The sequence below is a fragment of the Crocuta crocuta genome, unplaced genomic scaffold (assembly GCF_008692635.1).
Source record: "Crocuta crocuta isolate KB4526 unplaced genomic scaffold, BGI_CrCroc_1.0 scaffold709, whole genome shotgun sequence".
NCBI classification, from domain to species: Eukaryota; Metazoa; Chordata; class Mammalia; order Carnivora; family Hyaenidae; genus Crocuta; species Crocuta crocuta.
The window spans coordinates 1,662,441-1,685,206 of NW_027530619.1; the positions used below are offsets into that span (position 1 = coordinate 1,662,441).

At 33.5% G+C, this 22,766-nt stretch overlaps 1 long non-coding RNA gene across 1 annotated transcript in view; it reads left to right on the forward strand.

The window, feature by feature from the left end:
• The first annotated feature begins 700 nt into the window (after window positions 1–700).
• Window positions 701–22,766, forward strand: part of LOC144234769 (uncharacterized) — a 34,166-nt gene continuing 12,100 nt past the window's right edge. The window contains exon 1 of the long non-coding RNA XR_013336071.1: window positions 701–1,139. This is a non-coding gene — a long non-coding RNA (uncharacterized LOC144234769). The remainder of the gene's footprint in view (window positions 1,140–22,766) is intronic.

Below are 22,766 nucleotides of genomic sequence, written 5' to 3' on the forward strand. Positions count from 1 at the left end.
TAAATTTTACCTTATGTATATGTCACATGTCTGGAATATATATATTTGCTAATATTTCAACAAACTGTCTCAGCATTTTCTAAATTAAATTAATATAATATGTGCATTATTTCTAAAAGTTAAGATGTTTGTACCTTTTTTTTTTATGTTTTATTTATTCTAGGAGAAAGAGAGAGACAGCGTGAGCAAGGGAGGGTCAGAGAGAGAGGGAGTAACAGACTGAAACAGGCTCCAGGCTCTGAGCTGCCAGTCAGCACAGAGCCCAACGCGGGGCTCGAACCCACGAACCGTGAGATCATGACCTAAGCGAAAGTCGGATGCTTAACCAACTAAGCCACCCAGGCGCCCCTGTTTGTACCTATTTTAATAAAAATTTTCATACTTTATACAAATTTAATTTTGTAAGCCAATTAATAGCCTAAAAGCACCAATAAAAATAATTTCCAAATATTGTATAGCTAGCTCCTGTAGGTGAATAATCACCTTCCATTAATCATTTTAAGTGTCCTTTTTGCAATTCCAAATTTTTACTTTTGGAGTGAGTACATTCAAACATATTATTACTACATAGCTATAATCATTATGAAACTACGAAAGTGGATGAAATCATGAGATAAAAGGAATCAGAATTCTATGCCTGCCATTTAAAATATATTGTTCTTTAATATTAACATTATATTTCATCCATTTTGCAGATTGAGAACCTGAGTAAAGAGGTTATATGATCTGTCTACATCACAAAGGAAACTTTCTGATCCAACAATTGACAGCAGTGCTGAAGTCTCCAGCTACTGGAATTCATTTCAATTCTGATAAATGAAATAAGAATGCATATTTTTGACCTCTCTTATTTACAGAACAAATGAACAATGTAGGCAGAGAATACAAGAGATGCATTGTAACAGACAGCATGTATGTATGAATCAATATACCAACACACCTACCTTCTAAAGCTCTTACTGGTTCAAACAAAATATTTCACTCAAGCATATTGACAATTCTGATTCTGTGGATAAATTTGTACTGCCTATGCCATAGACAGCAATCACCTCTTTGAACCAAGTGAGGATATAAATCAGCAAGTGAAGGCAAGTTTTCAAAGCTTGTTCCAGACAGAACTTCAACAAACCAACAAAACTGTAAGTAGCAAAGATATTACATGGATTGGCCTGCTGTGCAACAAACAGAGGAGGTAGCTTTGTTCAACTCAGGCTTTGAGCTGACCTGGGGCTTAATAGGCAGTCACAGTGCCAGGTTTTGCAAACTTCAGCACTGACCACGAATCAAAAAATAGTCTTCCCTGGCATCTATTATTTTAGCTAGAACTAAACATATAGATAGTTAGAAACGACAGTGTCATAGTTCTGTGGGAAAGAAGAACACATTATCTAGACATATGTATATGTAAGTATTTTTGTAACATTCCAAATATATTAAATGTAAGTATTTTTGTAATATTCCAAGTATATTAAATTATTCTAAATAAATATCCCAAATATATACAGTCAGCAAAATGTATATAAATTTTTAATGGACTGAAGAGCCAAAAAAATAAGGAGTTAGTTTGAGGACTTACTAAACTTTGGGACAAAATCTTGGATTTTCAGATTAAAGTAAATAGTAAGAAAGAAATTCACGTTTTAGAATTTGGGATGATTGCAATAGAAGATGGTACTATCTTCAATATTAGCTCACAAGAATGGATATCTGTTTTACCTTATGTTTTACCCTCCTCCCCCATTTATCAGAAAAAAAATCTCTGCCCTATAGATGTTGAAATTGGTTCATTGCTTTTAACTGTAGTCACCTTATTGAAAACCATCAAATGAACTGCCAGCTGTACACCTACGTTATCCTTATTTACCATATTTATAATTTTGATTAATACATTTGATTATCAAACTAGCATTACATTGCAATAATCTTAGAGTAACACCTATTAAAAATAAATATTAAAATATAAAATGGTGCTGATGATTAAATTGTGAATCACAATTTGACATGGTAGACAAAAAAATAATTATTTTAATTTTTTGCAGATATTCTTTGGAACTTTAATACATGAGAGTTAATCTTCACTAAGAGCAATGACTTCTTCAAATTCACTTCATATGCATACATGTAATGTCTTTACTTCAGTCTCAGTTATTTAAAATATTTCTTCCAAATTTAAATCATGGTTAGAATCATTGTTATTATGATTACATCTTTGCTACCTTCAAAAATATTCAGTTTCCAACATTCTGCTCTTTTTCATAAAATTTGCATTTATTTAAAAAGTTTAAACAATGATGTCACAAATGATGTCAGTTAAAGTGAATTAATTAATTTAAAGGTTGAAATTAGGTAGTAGTCAAAGCTTTCCATTAGAGAGGTAAAATCAGGGGTGCCAGGGTGGCTCAGTTGGTTAAGTGTCCAGAGCCTTGAGCCTGTTTCAGATTCTGTGTCTCCCTCTCTCTCTGATCCTCCCCTGCTCACGTTGTCTCTCTCTCTCTCTCTCAGAAATAAATAAAAAATTAAAAAAATAGATTGAGATACCTTCAGGAAGTTATATAGCATGTGATTTCTTTCTTTCTTTCTTTCTTTCTTTCTTTCTTTCTTTCTTTCTTTCTTTCTTTTGCTTTCTTTCTTTAAAATTTACTTTTATTTTGAGAGAAAGAGAGTGAGTAGGGAAGGGACAGAGAGAGAGGGAGAGAGAGAACCCCAAGCAAGCTCCACACTGACGTGGGGCTCAATCCCATGAACAGTGAAATCATGACCTGAACAGATACCAAGAGTCAGACACTTAACCCACTGAGCTAACTAGGCGCTCTGACAGCATGTGATTTCTTAGAAGGCAGCTATGCTCACCACTATAACACCAACGCAGACCAGCATGTGATTTCTTAAACAAGAGTCAAAAAGTATAAAGTACATAGTGAAATTAATTAATTTGGCCACATTAAAATAAATACATCTGCAAGAGTTTAAATAAAGTAAAAAGACAAGCTATATATTGTAGGAAACAAAATGCAGCTACAATCGATATGGCCAATAAAGAAGTCTCAAGAAACTCAAAAATTATAAAACATAGAGGATACAGAATTCCCCTAAGCGTCAAGGAAATATGCATTAAAAATAATATAATGAAATTGTGTACCAAGCAAAAATTTACATTTTAAATTATGCAAAATTTTAAACATCTGAAAATTTTAATTTTACTAGTAGTTTTCTTTTTTAAAATATTATACAAGGCAGTGCGTTAATTTCAGTTATATTCAACTGTATATCTAATTGTGCAGACTACATTTATTGATAGTCACCATTCTGATGTTAATTACTAATGACACCGGGTCACATGCTTTAGTCTCTGTTACACCCACACACACAAGCACACACATGCATGCACACATGCACAGACATACACATACACACAGAGAACTATCTTTTTTGACTTTCTTTCTTAAAAAAAAGTTTTAAGTGTTTTGTTTTGTTTGTTTGTTTGTTTTTGAGAAAGAGACAGAATACAAGTCGGGGGAGGGGAGGTGCGGTGGAGAGAGAGGGAGACACTGAATCCAAAGCAGGCTCTAGGCTCCAAGCTGTCAGCACAGACAGAGCTTGACACAGAGCTTAAACTCAAGAATCATGAGATCATGACTTGAGCTAAAGCTCACCCTTAACTAACTGAACCCCCCAGGCACCCTGTTTTTTTGATTTTTCTAAACCAATGGCACATTCTTTCTATTCTCTCAACTCTATGATTTGTCCATTTTGTATCATGTTAGGGAAGATTTATTTTTCAAAGGACCAGTTTTATCCATCTTTAAACTTTCCAGAACTTTACACTTACAAAACAATACTATAACCAAATTCCTAAGATTTGTGAATAGATGTGCAGGAATTATGATAAACACTGCACAGGCATTGTTTCAGCAGTTTGCTTCATTATCTACATCATCATTAAGCTAAATGTATCTACCTTAAAACAAAAATCCAACTACATCAATTGCAAAGTCTCTTTTAGCATATAAGCTATCCCTCTGTATTTCTTCACAATAAAATCTTTGAAAGGAAAGTCCATAATTATTTTTCCTCTACTTTTTTTCTCCTTTCTAGAACCACCCCAATGAGCCATTTTTACAAAGAAGTTGATTGAATGAAATTTTATCAAGGAAAACAATCACCTGGGAATTATTACATCTAATGGATAATTCTCACTCCTCACATAATTTCACCTACAAACAATAGTTGATAAAGTAGCCACACATTCCTTCCTGAAACCGTACATTTTTCCTTGTTTCCAGGATATTATACTCTGTTTTTCCTACCCTACTGGTTACTTCTTCCATTTTCTTTCCTAGATTCTCCTCATATCCATGACCTCTTAATGTTAGAATGTCTTAGAGCACAACTCTAGGCCCTCTCCTCTTGTATACCTTATCCAATCTCAAGGCTTTAAACACTATCCATAAATTAACAATTCTAGACTGTATTTTTACTGAACTTTTCCCTTGAATTCCAGACACATTGATCAAAGTGCTACTAGATTTGCATTTTGGTATCTAATAAACATCTCAACTTAAGCCTGTCCAAATCCTAATACAATGTCTCTTTGTCCAATCAAATTCTGCTTAAATTGTATTCAACATAGTAAATGGCAATTTCAAAATTCTAACTGCACAGAACTAGTCTGTTTCATTTTGCTCTTGTTACAAATAATAACACTAATGTTAGTTTTTACAATCACTTGGTTTTTATTAGATCACAGAAAATATCACTCTTTGAAGTAGTGGCAAGCATAAAGTCTGATTATCTTTTTTATATTTTTTGTTTGTCTTGATGACTCTCACATCTCCAGGCATCTGGGATACAAATGACATTTAAAATTGTTCCTAATTATTTATAAAATACTTAGTGCTTTTTATCTTGTGCTCTATGTTCAATTTTGTTAGTTTTTCCCCTGATGTTATAATTTTTAAAAATCCCTTTCCAAAAGTAAAGTACTTAGCTTTTTATAATGTTCTGTTTCTAGTTGTGGTGGCTCTTTTGCATCATTGGAAGACATTTCTAAAGATTTGCAGATGAGTTGGACAGATAAACTTGTTATTAGCATATCAGAGCATCTAAAAGCAACTATTAACAGACATAAAGAAACTGAAAGTAATACAATAATAGTAAGAAACTTTAACACCTCTCTTACATCAATGAATAGATCATCCAGTCAGAAAATCAACAAGGAGGGGCGCCTGGGTGGCTCAGTTGGTTAAGAGTCCGACTTGGGCTCAGGTCATGATCTCACAGTTTGTGGGTTCGAGCCCTACATCGGGCTCTGTGCTGACAGCCAGCTCAGAGCCTGGAGCTGTTTCAGATTCTGTGTCTCCCTCTCTCTCTGACCCTCCCCTGCTCATGCTGTCTCTCTCTCTCTCTCTCTCTCTCAGAAATAAATAAAACAAAAAAAAAGAAAATCAAGAAGGAAACAGTGACACTGAGTGACACATTAAACCCGATGGACCAAAATATGTATACAGAACATTCTGTCAACAGTGGAATATACATTCTTTTCAAGTGCACATGGAATATTCTCCAGTATAGATCACATCCTTGACCACAAAACAAATGTCCACAAATTCAACAATTGATATCATCTCACACCTCTTTCCAAATGACAATGGTATAAAACTAGAAATCAATCATGTGAAAAAAATCTGGAAAGAACGCAAATACTTAGTAACTAAATAACATACTACTAAAAACCAAATGGGTCAACCAAGAAATCAAAAGGAAATTTTGAAAATACATGGGGAAACAAATGAAAATAAAAATAGAACCGTCCAAAATCTTTGGGATACAGCAAAAGCTGTTCAAAGAGAGAAATTTATGGGAATACAGCTTATCTCAAGAAACAAGAAAAATAATCTAAACTTACACCTAAAGAGAGCTAGAAAAAGAAAAAATAAATAACACCCAAAGCCAACAAGACAACATACTAAATGGAAAAAGATTACTTGCAAATGATGTATTTGCAAGGGTTAATCTACAAAATATACAAAAAAAAATTTAACACCAAAAATTTAAATAATCTGATTTAGAAATGGGCAGACGCTATGAATAGACATTTTTCCAAAGAAGACATACAGATGGCCAACAGGTGCATGAAAAAATGTTCATTCACTAATCATGAAGGAAATGCAAATCAACATATAATGAGATATCACCTGACACCATCAGAATGACTAAAACCAAAAAGATAAGAAACAACAAGTATTGGCAAGTATATGGAGAAAAAGGAAACCTCATCCTCTCTTGGTGGGAATGCAAACAGATGTAGCCACTGACAGTATGGAGGTTCCTCAAAAAATTAAATATAGAAATATGTGATCTGGCAATGTAATCTACGGTGTATTTACCCAAAGAAAATGAAAAGACAGATTTGAAAAGATACATACGCTGTCAGGTTTGGAAGTAACCCAAAAAAGAGATCTTGCCATTTGCAACATGGATAGACCTAGAGGGTATAATGCTAAATGAAATATGTCAGACAAAGAAAGATAAATATCATATGTTTTCATTCATAAGTGGAATTTAAGAAATAAACAAATAAACAAACAAAAAATTAAACAAACAAGAGAACAGACTTTTAAATACAGACTACAAAAGAGGGTTTGCCAGAGGGGAGGTAGTAGAAGGATGGGTGAAATAGATAAAGGGAATTAAGAGTATTCTTATTGTAAAGAGCACTGAGTAATGTATAGAATTGTTGAATGACTGTATTGTACACCTGAAATTAACATACCACTGTATGTTAACTATAGGTCAGTTTTTAAAAACAATGAAAAAACAAGAAAGGTATTCAAGGCCTCAGAAACAGAAATTCTAGCTAGAATTGACATAGGAAATTTAAAATATGAAAAAAATATATATAGGTTATTGAAATTCAGCCACCTCTATGATCTTCTGACAGAACTTAGGGATTTGACTGCAGTGTAGGACTTCAGAAATATCAAATCAAACTGAAGAAACTAATGTACAGAAATTACTATATGTGTAAATCATAATTATTTTTTCCTTATAATAGAGCTGTTATTCAGGAACCAGGCTAATGCCTCTGCAGGAGAGGGCCATGTGTAAGTAGGAAAAGGAGTTTAAGCCACAAAGACTGATGGTGAGGAGGGAAGAAAAATAAAAAACTTTAGTTAATAAGCAACATAATTCAAAAATTTCTTACAATAAATAAATCTACCTTCAAATACTATAAAGAGTCATCCCTTTAAAAAAGTTTCAGACACTACCCTGAAGTATAACCCTGATTTTTTAAAAAAAGTTTATTCATTTATTTTAAGAGAGGGAGAGAGAGCGCGCATGTTGGAGAGGCAAAGGGAGAGGGTTAGAGAGAATCCAAAGCAGGTTCTATGCTGTCAGTGCAGAGTCTCATGTGGAACTTGAACTCATGAACCATGAGATTATGATCTGAACTGAAATCAAGAGTCCAATGTTTAACTGACTGAGCCACTCAGAGACTCCTGATTTTTTTTAACTTTAGCTAGAGATAAAAATCACTGTAATGCATAAAATAAGAAGAAAGTTAAATCAAGCTGCCAAGGAGTTGAAAAAACATAAGATAATTTTATTTGTTTTGTTTTGTTTTTTTATGTTTTATTTATTTCTAGGAGAGAGAGAGACAGCGTGAGCAGGGGAGGGTCAGAGAGAGAGGGACTCACAGACTGAAACAGGCTCCAGACTCTGAGCTGGCAGTCAGCACAGAGCCCGACGCGGGGCCCGAACCCACGAACCGCGAGATCATGACCCAAGCGAAAGTCGGACGCTTAACCGACTAAGCCACCCAGGCGCCCCTGTTTTAATCATTCTTATTGAAATGATTGTATAAGGCTGGGTCTACTTTTGTGTTCTATTCTAATTACCTATTTTTAAAATCCTTATTCAAAAAACTCCCTCTGTCTTAACTATTGTTAAGTTTATAATCAGATACTGGGATTCTAACTTTGTTCTTTTTCAAGATTGCATTAGATAATCTAGGTCATTTACATTTTTATATACATTTTATATTGTTCATTAGTTTTCCCAAAAAATGCCAACCATAATTATAAAACATTTTATCGAATCTGTAGAACTATTTTGGAAAACTGTCATCTTAAGAATTTAGTCCCCGTTTACATAACCATGTTTTTTTTTCTCACTTATATGGGTCTTTCAAGATTTTGTTTAGCAAAAATTTATACATTTCAGTGTATCAGTATTATATATCCTCTGTTAATTCTTTCTTATATTTTTGATGCTGTGAAGAATACAATTAAGTCACCTGCAGTATAATGACTTTTGGCTAAACTGTTAAACATTTGTCAAGTCAACAGCACTGACTGAGTGGGATCAGTAGAACTCTTATACTACACATATGTTTATTGCAGTCCAATGCTATAACCATTCCCTTGCATCTGACACTGTCAGAGAGCCCTTTTGCTGGTGGCTCATGCCTCTCTTCCAGGAAATGATCTTGCTTTGCTAATCCCTACATGAGAACTAAACCTGTATAAGCCTTGTAAATGTTTTAATGCAGTGTGTTTTCGCATCCCATAATTTAAAAAGAGGAAGAGATGTTACACTAAGTTGTCGCCCCAGCGAAAGACGGGTGGTACCATAAAAAACTTTTTTGTAAATAAAAATCTTCTCATAAGTTTCATATTTGATTTGCTTGCCAAGTGTATATAAAAATTGCAATAGTTTTGTATGGAATCTTATAGCTTTGCTAAATTAACATTCTGTTCTAGTTTTTTGTTTTATAGATAGCTTAGGATTTTTTCTGTAAAAAAAAAAATCATGTCATCTAGGAATATAGACAGTTTTATTCACTCCTTTCCATACTTCCTTAAATCTCTGGTTCATGTATCCAATAGAGTGTTGAACAGAAATAGGAAGAGCAGATATCCTGGTGTTATTTTCAAATCAAGGGTTACACTTTTTGAATATTCTACCATTAATTAAGTATATTGGTAAATGTAGACCTTTTTTTCTTTTTTTCTATTTTCTTATGTCTTTTTAGCACTCTTTTTCTTTAAACTATACTTGAATGTCTGGAATATACTTCTGTTGGCCATCATATAGTGTGCATTTTATGTATTGCTAGGGTCTGTTTAATATTTTGTTGTTCTGTATTTATAGGTTATTTCATAATTTTTGACAAGTTTTTGTTACGTGTTTTATAAAGATTACATTGGTCTTAACATTTAGGAATGTTTGCTTCCTTTAGTTGGAAAAGTAAGATTGGTGTCATTTCTTCTTTACATTGATTACAACTGTAATTTACTAATGAAATTAATGATGTGTTGAATTTCTTTAGGGGAAGACTTTGGGAATAAATTCAATATAGTTTACAAACATTCTTTGTATTTTATTAATTATAGGTTAGTTTTGTCCATTCTAATTTTCAAGATGAAAACTAATTTATTGGCATAATTCCCTTTATAACATTCTGGTAACATTTTCTTTCTATGTGAATAATATCTGCAGAAAAATTTATTTTTCATGCCTACTGCGGGCAGGTGTGTTCTCTCTCTGTGTTTCTGATTACTGTAAGATTTATCAACGTTGCTCAGCTTTTCTAGAGGCAGATTTTGTATTGCTTCATTTTCTCCACTGTCTGTTCTATATCACCGACTTTTCAGTCTTAACCTTTACTATTTTAATTTTATTTGCCTGGGATTTATTTTGCTATTTTTTTCTTAGCTTCATAAATTGAACAGTTACACCACTGTTTCTAGATTTTTCTGCCTTTCTAATAAAAGCTTTTTTAAACTGGAGATTTCCCTGTAAGAAAGAATGGTTTTATCCATGTTCCACAATTTGGATGTCTTAGTTTACTTATAATTCATTTTAAAATAGTTTTTATATATCTCCCCAGATTTTCTTATGACCTACTATTTGCTTGGAAGTGTGTTATGAAATCACAGTGGTTATTGTGCTTAGGACATTTGGTTTGTTTGTGGTGATGTCTAGTTTTTCTGTCATGGATTTAGAAATGGATTAATTTTTGCTTTTCTTGATCAGAAATTACACTTCTTCAATTTGTCTTTCATCAATCTGGAAAATTCTCAAAAAGAATTTTCATGATTATTGTTTTTTCTGTTCTTTCTTTTAGAATTCTTATTAAGCATTTGTCAGGTACTGCCATATCAAATTACCACAGATTTGGTGGCTTAAAAAGCAGGAATTTATTCTTTCATATGTTTTGAGGCCAGAAATCTGATTGAGGTGTGGTCAGGACTACACTTCTAGAAGAACCCTTATAAACTTTCAACCATCAGAGTCCAAGGAGAATTAAAAATTTTACTATGACATATCTAGTCTAGCTATCCTGCCATCGTATGTATTCCACAAGTTCGCGTCTCTTGGCCAAAATGTTTGGGCTTCCTTGTGTAGATATTTCATCTCCTAATCCTTGGCATTGTGCTCCAGGTATCTCATTAGTTTTCCCCATTTCTGATGACGAATGGCCAAAACCAGAATTTCTAAAGTATGTTAAATTTAAATCCCACTGTAAAATCTAATTAGTCAGAGGAGTGAAGCATGTTTACTACAGCAGGAACCTAGAATAATTTTGATTTCATATATTCAAAAGTACTTTAAATTTTGTTTTAAAAATGTTTGGTTATTTTTGAGGAACAGAGTGAGAGTGGGGAGGAGCAGAGAGAGAGAGGGAGACACAGACCCTAAAGCAGTTTCCAGGCTCTGCACTGTCAGCACAGAGCTAGATGTGGGGATCAATTCATGAGCCTTGAGATCATGACCTAAGCTGGAGCTGGATGCTTAACTGACTCAGCCACTCAGGTGCCCCTAAAATACCTTAAATTTCTTAATACAACAGATGTTTATGGGATAAAAATTAATTTTGTGGTTGCGAGTTCATGGTGGTTTTTATCCCACGTCATCAATTTCATCACCTTTCCTAGAAATACCAAGATTTAATTTTCATAGTAGCACTATGATCTCAGACTCTCTTCCGTACCACAACTGTACCTTACTGGCTTCCTATGGTTTTAGAGCCTAGGATGACTCATGACAAGGCTTTAAGCCAGAAGTCTAATAACAATGCAGTCAGAGAGGGAGAAGATTATTTCCTCAAATTCAAGGAACAATTCAATCCAAGGTGTACCCCTAGGAATTTATTGTACTTTAAACTAAAACAAACAAACAAACAAACAACTCTCACAATGTATTACAGCAAATTGGGATTTTCCTAGGATAGTATTACAGTAAAAAAAGATAAATCTGATGCTTATTTTTTTAAGTGCAAAAAGTAGTGGGACTTTGGAAAGAAAACACGAAGTAATCAAATTTGTTAAATTCCTCTTGAAATATATCCCCCTCAAGCCCATTTATACTTTGCTGCCACTAAAGTGTCTCATCTGCTCCTTAATTTTCTGTCTTTCTCACTGTTACCCCTCGCTTACTCTCTCCTCTTTATTCTACTTCCTCATGTGTCTCCCTCTTTTGCTCACAAATGTTAAAACTGTTTCCAACTAACCCTCCTAACTATAGCACATGCTCACTTGGAAATCATTGTCTTTCTCCTAACATTTTTGTTTTCTTTTTGAGAAGAGTCCTACTGGAATTTATTGATTAAGTCATCTATTCTGTTTTACTAAAACAGAGCACTAAAGTCTTCTCTTTGATTTTTTTTTTGAGCTGCCAGCAACGTTATTTCATGCTTGCTGCATAGATTTTTTGCTCCATAAACCAATTTATAAGTCTCCTTAATATTTAAGAGTATACTGTACATCAAAGAAGTGTCTGGGAGTACTAGCAGATGATTTATAAAAATGTGAAGATGATATGAGTTATAGAGGATCTACAACACATGTTTCGTGGTGATTTTAATAGTTGAATGAGAATATTGCACTGTTTATTTGGGATAACTCATTCCTCCTGTCAGTTGCATCAATAATTATTTATAGGAATTTTCAAAAATTAAGTATTTTTTAAGTTTTAAAACTTAAGTTTTAAGTTTTTTAAGTTTAAAGTTGACAGCAAAATTAAGGGGAAGCTACAGAGATTTCCCATATACTTCCTTTCCCCAGAAATGCATAGCCTCTCCCCATTATCAACATCGTCCACCAGAGCAGTACATTTGTTATAATCAGTGAACCCACAACAACACCTTATAATCATTCAAAACCACTATTTAAATTGGAGTTCAATCTAGATGTTGCTCTAAAAATTCTCTGTGTTCTATTTTTTTCCATCGCCCCAACCACTAGCAACTACTAAACTTGTCATGGTCTCCTACCTTTTCTAGGATGTCATATAGTTACAATGATACAGTGGTAGCCTTTTCAGATTGGCTTCTTTCATTTGGCAATATGCATTCAAGTTTTGCATATGCTTTTTCATGGCTTGATAGCTCATTTCTTTTTAGAGCTAAACAATATTTCATTGTCTTGATGTAATGAAGTTTATTAAGTTTATCTATTCACTTACTGAAGAACATCTTGGTAGGATTTTTATTGTTCATATCTATTTTATAAACAGTCACCACTTATAATGTTTCTAGTCTACAGAGAATTGAAATGATTCTGAAATGTTTATACCATTTTCTGGAGAAATTTAAATCACTTAAAAATAGTGTGAAATCTAATGATACTATGGTTTTGTTTACAAGATTATCATTATTTCGAAAGGAGAATGACAAAAGTAATTTTTAAGATGATTTGAATTTGGAGCTACCTGGGTGCCTCAGTTGATTAAGCGTCTGATTCTTTATTTTGGCCCAGATTATAATCTCCTGGTCTGTGAGTTCTAACCTCACATCAGGCTCTGTGCTGACAGTGCAAAGCCTGCTTGGGATTCTCTCTCCCTCTCTCTCTGTCCCTCCCCTTCTCATGCATGCTCTTTTCTCTCAAAATAAATAAATAAACATTATTAAAAATAAAATGGATTTAATTTGGGAATAGCCTAATTCTGAATGTATTGACAAAATTATAAATATGATAATATATAATTATATTTTTATCATTCACAGTTTTTTTTTCACATTTGTTGGCTTTCTACAGAATCCTACACAAATCTTTCACTCTTCTCAAATATGAGCTACATTAGAATTTTCTACAAGCTTACTTCACAAAAAGTACTAAAAAGATATGAATCATGTGTTTTCCTACAATGCAGATCTGCTTAGGGTATAACATTTAATCTTTTAAAAATAACACTAGATGTTTCCACCAATGAATATTTAGTTTATTTTAATTTTTCTCTAATAAGAGTAATAATTGAAAATACTTTACAGCTTTCTCACAAGGTGTTATTAATATTAATATCAAAAATTCTGCCACAACACTATTAACGAAGTACATACAATGAAAAGGCTAGATTTCATTGTTAAAACTTTGTTATAATTACATTAAAATATAGTATGTTTAGTGGATAGTTAACATTTTATTGTAGTTTTTTTGCATCTTGCTGATCTAAAAACTGATATTTCAGAATTCTAGAATAGGTTAGTTTACAGTTTATAACATAATCTAATATTTATCACATTATACATCTGCTATTTCTACCTCTTCAAAATAGTTTTTATTACTAAATAATAAAGCTTTTCAAGTGTAGAAAATATGAGATTTCCTGGATGAATTAACTGCCTTGCAAATGGCATAAGAAATGTCACATCTTATGAATCAGAGTTAACAAGATCTAAAACATGGTATGCCACAATTTTCACAGTGCATTGTAGGAATATTCTATTTGAGTATATTTTAGGTTTTCAATTATTAAATTTCAAGGCATCAACAAAAAAATGTCTTTCTAGCAAGTTTTAGAAGTGATTTCAGCAAGTTTACCCTAAACATCATTAAGATCTAAGAAGTTTCTACAACATGTATGAGAAAATATAAGGAATGTATTTTGTATTGTATATCTGAAATATACCCATTTCTTGATTTTTATAACTTTCTTAATCCTTCATTTTCTAGTGAGATACTTATTATGTATTGTTATTTATTCTAAAAGATAGTGACAGTTATCTGTGTTCTGAAGATATTTTTATATACTGAAAACTTCATGTATCCTTAGAATTCCATAAATGTGAAGCACATAAAACCTACTTGAATTCTGTTTACATAAATTGGCTTTTCAAGGAGATTTTTATATTGTTTTTGATTATGTTGTTTGTGGAAGATCATGTCTGAATGAGAAATGTATTATGGAGTATAACTACAATAACACTTTCCCCTCAGTTTCCTTAATATTTCAACTGAAGGCAGTTAATAAAAGGAACAGAACTCAGAGTACCTGGGTGGCTCAATTGGTTAAGCATCTGACTCTTAGCTTTGGCTCAGGTCATGATCTCAGGGTTTCCTGGGTTTGAGCCCCGCATTGGCCTCTGTGCTGGCAGCACAAAGCCTGCTTAGGATTCTCTGCACCCCCCTCATTCTACCCTTCCTCCACTCATGCTATCTCTGTCTCTATCAAAATAGATAAACTTTAAAAATAAATAAATAAGAATAAAAAACATAACTCATTTATAAAAATAGTCACTACATGATAAAAACTATTTTTGCTAGAACTTAAGAGTGACTCTTATTTGAAAAAGATGAGTCCAAACATATATACCACTTTTTTAGAAAACCAAAAATGTTTTTAAAAGAAAAAGATAATAAAAGTAAGAAAGCAGCTGGCTAAGAATACAAATTGATCCCAGAAAAACTTAAGGAAACTATGACTTATTTACTTATTACTTGCCTTAGCTAATTATTTGCCTTTTTTCCTCTCCCTGTACTGCTACAATTATTTTACAATGTATTGTGGATGGTCTAGATTTTCATACACCATCCTTGCTGAAGATAGAACAAAATAATCAATTCTGTGTTTCTTTGGTGGTTAATAAGCTGTTATAATGGTAAAAGTACATTAAGGAAATAATTATGATTATTATGCCATTCCATACACATGATAAAAAACTACCTTCATTTTTATATTTAAAAACTATAAACTCTTTTTATTATAACATTTTTGAAAATCCTTAGAAATGGAAGTTCATTGGTCCACTGTTGAAGCCAAACATCGTATATACCTAATAGGCTAATAAGTTAACATACATCTTTATTCAAAATGGGTATACTCTGGTTTCTCTTCAGATTGAATAAATCTTTCACCTTTTACTAAAATGGGAATCATTAAAGATCATTGCACAGTGTTTAGATGATACCAGATAATGGTTATTAATGTTCAGCAATTAAACAAACTACACTGCAGGTTGCTTATTCACAATTGCCTACAAGCATAATTCATGGGACATTGTGAAAGCTACTCTGAGCAAAGAAAAGAACATTCTTATCTTTAGTTTTAATACCTCTTCTACTGTTTCTAATTTAATTTCAACCATGCTTCATTATCTTTCTGGTAGAGAGCAGAGAGCATTAATATTCATACAATTATCAAAATTTTCTGGGACAGCTTAGAGAAAACACACTTCAATACAAAAGCCTAATGCATTAGGCCTGAGAGTTCTTGTGGCATGACTCATGTGCCATGGTCTTCATCCCTGGCTTTAGCTGAACTCTTCTCTGCCATGTGCTTGTGCTGCTGTTTACAGATATGCCACCAGGACTTGTGAATACCGTGATATAAATGTCAATGTCATATACATGGTATCAATGTTTCAGAAACTGAAGTTATATACTTCAAATAAGTGAAATGAAAGCCCATTTTCTCCATCACTAAACCTGCTGGACGATGCTAAAAGTAAACATATAATTTATGATGGAGAATGAATTAGCATATTAGAAAATACCCTAATATTTAGCCATCATTTCTATTTGTATTCCTTCTCTACTTCCACCATCATATCTTTCCTTCTCCCTCTTCTCCCTTCCTTCTTTCTTTCCTTCCCTTCTTCCTTCCTATTTTTAAAATATTGTTCTTTCTGTTTATGTTGGTATTAGAAAGAATGTTGTCCTCAGTTCTCAGTTTCTTTTTCTAAACATTGAACAGATTTTCCCCAAGAGGCATATTTTGAATTAAGTAGTTTATTTGAATTAAGAGTTGATTCTGACATATTTCACTGACATCACAGGACAGAAAAGGGTTATAAAAACCACATTGTTTTAATTGAAAAATATAAGTCAAATGAAGAAAATTTTGAAGAGAAAACAGTAATGAAGTGATCAGGAAAAGTGAGGACTAAGAATTGACCCTTGGGTTAAGCAACATTTAAGTTATTGTCAACCAAGTGTGTGTGTGTGTGTATGTGTGTGTATTTTAACATGAAACAACTCCATCTGAAGTTTGAAGGAAAGGATACAGTTGAATGGGAAAAACGTAGAGAGAGAGTTGAGGGGTGTATGTGGAGATTTAGAGGTTAAATTACCAGAGTGAAATAAAAATGCATGGGAAGATAGTTCTATGAATAAGAATACAGAATGGCCCTAAATAAGAGGAGAGATGGGTTATCTGTAGATATAGGAAGAAAGGAAGAGAATATGGCTAGTCTTGGCTACAGAGGAGTGGATTTTTTCCTCAATAATAAAAAAAAAGAATGCCAGTAAGTAAAAGAGTGATTACCCAAAACAATGAAGAATGTGGGAGGTCCTTAAACAAACTTGGGGAGAGAGGAGAATGTATACCGCTTCTAGAAGAATAAGATACTAAAGAGATTATGAAACACTAATATGCTTACTGGGCAGCATTTAGGGCCCTCTTTTAAATTTTCCTTTTTTTTGTTTTATTTATTTTTGAGATAGAGAGAGACAGAGCATGAGTGAGGGAGGACCAGGGAGAGAGGGAGATACAGAACCTGAAACAGGCTCCAGGCTCTGAGCTTTCAGCACAGAACCTGATGCGGGGCTCAAACCCTCAAACCGTGTGATCATTACCTGAGCCGAAGTCGGACCCTTAACCAACTGAGCCACCCAGGTACCCTATAGGGACCTCTTTTTTTTTATTTATTAATGTTTATTATTTTTGAGAGAGAGAGAGAGCACAAGAGAGAGGAAGAGAGAGACAGGGAGAGACAGAATCTGAAGCAGGCTCCAGGCTCTGAGCTGTCAGCACAGAACCCGATGCAGGGCTTTAACTCAAAATTGAAAGATCATGAACTAAGCCAAAGTCAGAAGCTAAAGTGACTGAGCCACCCAGGTGCCCCAGGGCCCTCTTGAGATTAATGGCCAGGGATCTGAAGTAAAACTAATTAATCTTTTTATCAACATTAGGGTTTTCCCAAAAGACTAGGAAGAAAATAGAAGACACTAGATTAGAAACTACATATAGAAAACTGGTTATAACATTCTAACAAACAATTTAAGCTAGATAAAGATTAAAATGTAGAAATGAAGATGGTTAAAATTAGTGAAACGTTGTGAGATAAATGAATTTTAGGTTATTGTTGTCAGGAGAAATCAAAGGATTATTTTAATTGCATTATTCTGTAGATCAGAGTAGAAAGATATTGATACTGAAATAATGGATAAGTTGAAGTGATTTGCAATTCTATATTACCACTATGACAATGGGTGGCTAATGTTAGATAGAAGATTGAAAGATATGAGGTCAAGGAATGGGAAGTTAAGAGTATTAGAAGGAAGGACAGATAAATGGATATTGAGATCACTCAGATACATAAATAATAGTAGTGTTATAGAGTAAACAGAGATCTAGGAGTTAAAATATTGACTGAATGAGGGCAATTAACTTGGGGATTCTACAGGTGACAATAATAATCAGGAATATTGGGTACTATGGTATGCTGACATGTGACTCAATGTTGAGAATGTTTACTGGAAAAAGAAAAAAAAAACTATTTGAAACTAGCAAGGAGGACACTTACTTTGATTTTTGGTCCAATCATAAAATAAGTGTGCAGAGAAAGTAACTAAGAGTTTTGAGAAAAGGAGAAGCCATGTTTCCAGGGGAGAGCCAGTAATCAGTTAGATCAAGAGATCAAAGGAGGCACTTAGAACAGAAGTTCAGAAAATAGGTGAAAATTCATGTCTGGTATTCTCATTGTAAGCATCTGGGCCATAAAGATCTTTGCTACAAGCATTTTTGCCACAAATAATGTTGCTGCATAACTTAAGCACCTTAAGGTGATTTTGGTATAAAAGAAAAAATCATGAAAAATAAAAGGAGACATTCATTAAAAAGGGACATAAAGAACCATGAAAAATAAATAGCAAAGTTAAAAAGATTTTATTGGGAAATATAAAATATTTGAATACATTCAAAATATATAGTGTGTATTCACAGCCATATTGCACCAATTTTATTGTGTGGATTGTACCCATGCACTTATCTTTGAAGTCTTTCATTTGTAATGTTGTATTTTTTTCTTTTTCTTTGTTGATCTATCTCCTCATTTGTTATCAGATTTTTTTCTTTTATAGCTGACATACCTTCCCTCATTAACAGAGGTATCAGATAAGGGATAAAAAGCATATAATTATTTCAAAAGGTATAGAGAAAGCATTTGACAAAGCACAACATCCATTCATGATAAAAAGCTTCAACAAAGTAAGTTTAGAGGAAATATACCTCCACGTAGTAAAGGCCATATACAAAAAACCCACAGTTAATATCATAGTCAATGAAGAAAAACTGACAGGCTTTCCCCTAAGATCAGGAACAAGACAAGGATATCCACTCTCACCACTTTTATGGATTATAATACAGGAAGTCCTCCTATACATAGCAATCAGACAAGAAAAAGGAATGAATGGCAAAGAAGTAAAACTTTCACTATTGCAAATGACATTATGGTAGAGAAAACCCTAAAGATGCCACCAAAAACTCTTAGAACTGAAAAATGAATCCTTTATGGTTGTAAGGTACAAAAGCAATGTACAGAAATCTGTTGCACTTCTATACTCTAATAATGAAACAGCACAAAGAGCAATTATGAAAGCAACCCCATTTACAATTGCATCAAAAAGAATACAATACTCAAGAAAAAACTTAACCAAGGAGGTGAAAACCTATACTCTGAACACTATAAAGCACTGATGAAAGTAATATAAGACAACCCAAAGAAATGGAAAGATATTCCATGCTCATGGTTTGGAAGAACAAATATTGTTAAATGTGCATGATACTTAAAAGCAGTCTGAAGATTTAATGTAATCTCTATCAAAATCCCAACAACATTTTTCACAGAACTAGAACAAATAATCCTAAATTTTATATGGAATCACAAAAGACCCCAAATAGCCAAAACAATCTTGAAAAAGAAAAACAAAGCTAGAGACATCACAATTCAGATTTCAAGCTCTATTACAAAGCTGCAGTAATCAAAACAGTAAGGTATTGGCATAAAAATAGACACATAGGTCAATAGAACAGGATAAAAGCTGAGAAAAAAACCCATAATTATCTGATCAATTAATCTTCAACAAAAGATATAATAATATGCAATGGGAAAAAAACTCAACAAATGGTGTTGGGAAAACTGGACAGCTACATGCAAAAGAATAAAACTGAACTACTTCCTTACACTACACACAAAAAATAAAGTCTAAGTGGATTAAAGACCTAAATGTGAGATCTAAAACCCTAAGAATCCTAGAATAGAGCACAAGCAATAATCTCTTTGACATTTGCCATAGCAACATTTTTCTAGATATATCTGCTGAGGCAAAGAAAACAAAACAAAAATAAACTATTGAGACTATATCAAGATAGAAAGCTTTTGCACAGAGAAGGAAAAAAATCAACAAAATTAAAAGGCAACCAGCTGAATGAAAGAAGATATTTGCATATTATATATCCAATAAAAGGTTAGTATGCAAAAATATGAAGAACTTATACAACAAATACAACACCAAAATAAAAACAATAATAATCTGATTAAAATGGGCAGAAAATATGAACATACATTTCTCCCAAGAAGACATACAGATTGTCATAAAGGATACATAAAAAGATGCTCAACATCACTTATCATCTGGGAAATGCAAATCAAAATTGCAATGAGATACTACCTCACGCTTGCTAGAACGGCTAAAATAAAAAAAAGCAAGAAACAACAAGTGTGAGAAAGGATGTGGAGGAAAAGGAACCCTGGTGCATTATTGGTGGGAGTGCAAACTGATGCAGTCACTGTGGAAAACAGTATGAAGACTCCTCAAAAATTAATAATAGAAATACCATATGATCCTGTAATCACACTACTGGATAATTACCCAAAGAATACAAAAACACTAATTGAAAATGATATATGCATCCTTATTTTTATTGCAGCATTATTTGCAATAGCCAAATTATGGAAGGAGCCCAAGTGTCCATCAATAGATGATTGGTTAAAGAAGGGGTGATATACATACACAATGGATTATTATTTAGCCATAAAAAATAATGAAATCAATCTAGCCATTTGCAAAAACATAGATGGAGCTACAGAATATAATGATAGGTGAATTAAGTCAGAGAAAGACATATAGTATATGATTTCACTCATATGTAGAATTTAAGAAACAAAGGAGAAAGAAACCAAGAAATAGACATTAACAGAAAACAAACTGACAGTGGGGTGCCTGGGTGGGTCTGTTGGCTAAACAGCTGACTTTGGCTCAGGTCATGATCTCACAGCTCCTGGGTTCAAACCCTTCATCAGGCTCTGTGCTGACAGCTCAAAGCCTGGAGCCTGCTTTGGATTCTCTGTCTCCATCTCTTTCTGCCCTTCTCCTGCTCATGCTCTGTCTCTGTTTCTCAAAAATAAGTAAATATTAAAAAATAAACAATAAATAAAAGAAAAAAAAAAACTGATGGTTACCAGAGGGGAGGTGGATGGGGGATGAGTGAAATAGGTGATGGAATCAGGGCACCTGGGTGGCTCAGTCAGTTAAGTGTCTGACTTCAGCTCAGGTCATGATCTCATGGTTCATGAGTTCGAGCCCAGTGTCGGGCTCTGTGCTGACAGCTTGGAGCCTGGAGCCTGCTTCTGATTTTGTCTCCCTCTCTCCCTCTGCTCCTTCCTCACTCATACTCTGTCTCTCTCAAAAATTAAAAAAAAAAACAAAACACTAAAAAAAAGGAAATAGGTGATAGGGATTAAAGAGTATACTCATCATGATGAGTCTGAGCAATGTGTAGAAGAGTAATTGAATAACTATTTTGTACACATGAAACTAATATAACACTGTATGTTAACTACATTGGAATTAAAATAAAAATTTAATATAATAAAACAAAAATAGAAAGAGAGGTATATGCTTCCAAATACTAGGATGTATATTTGTAACTGAAGTTTGTATGGCGTTGTGAAAGACATTTACACTATTGTTTTCTTGGCATATTGTCACATATCTGTTGGTAGATGTTCCCAAGTTCTATGGTGAATATGGTTACAAAACTCTGTGTCATATATAGGACATTATGATGTCAAAGATTTATATAATATAAAAAAGGGGGTACTGCATCAATAGAGAAGAGAAACCAAGCTATCAACCAGTTGATGAAACCAAATTCAAAGCACACTGTAAACTAGGTATTTTTTAAATATTTTATAATAAAATTGTCTTACGGGCAATTAATTGTATGGCAAAAATGTTTGCAGCAAAAGTGCTTACAGAAAAGATGTCTATGCAAAGATATTTTGGGCGAATATACCCAGACCCAATTTTGCAGACAATTGTCAGCTTCAGTAGACATAAGGCAAAGATTTCAAGATTTAGGAGGAGAGACATGGAGTCATAAAGTGGGAGGGTGCACCCAAATGGGGATTTGAGTGCTTTAGATGAGAGGTAATCTGAGAGACTTAGATTTCTTGTGGTGATCGACAATGGGTGATGAAGAACAAAATGTGATGAGGTCTTGTGTTTGTAGAGATGAAATTTTTGATAAATTTTATTTTATTTTATATTTTCTTTATAAATATAATTTATTGAAAAGGTAGCTAACATGCAGTGTATACAGTATGCTCTTGGTTTGGGGCATAGATTCTCAGGATTCATTGCTTACATACAACGCCCAGTGCTCATCCCAACAAGTGCCCTCTTCAATGCCTATCACCCATATTCTCTTCTCCCCGTCTCCCTTCAATCCTCAGTTTATTCTTTGTATTTAAGACTGTTTTATGGGTTACCTCCCTTTCTGTTTGAAACTACTTTTCCCCTTCCTTCATGGTCTTCTGTTAATTTTCTCAAATTCCACATGTGAGTGAAAACATATGTCTTTCTCTGACTTATTTCACTTAGCATATTACCCTCCAGCTCCATCCATGTTGATGTGAATGACAAGATTTCATTTGCAGTACTAGTCCATTGTATATATAAACCATATCTTCTTTATCCATTCATCAGTTGGTGGACATTTGACATTTGAGCCCCTTCCATAATTTGACTATTGTTGATAGCACTGTTATAAACATTGGGGTACATGTTCCCCTATTAATCAACATTCTTGGTATCCTTTGGATAAATTCCTGTTGGTGCTATTGCTGAGTCACAGGGTAGTTCTATTTTTAATTTTTTGAGAAACTTCCATACTGTTTTTCAGAGTGACTGCACCAGTTTGCAATCCCACCAACAGTGCGAGAAGGTTCCCATTTCTCCACATCCTCACCAACATCTGTTGTTTCCTGAGTTGTTAATTTTAGCCAATTTGACTGGTGTGAGGTAGTACCTCAGTGTGGTTTTGATTAGTATTTCCCTGATGATAAGAAATGTTGACCATCTTTTCATGTGTCTGTTGGTCATCTGGATGTCTTCTTTGGAAAAGTGTCTATTCATGTCTTCTGCCCATTTCTTCACTGGATTATTTGTTTTTTGGGTGTTGAGTTTGGTAAGTTCTTTATA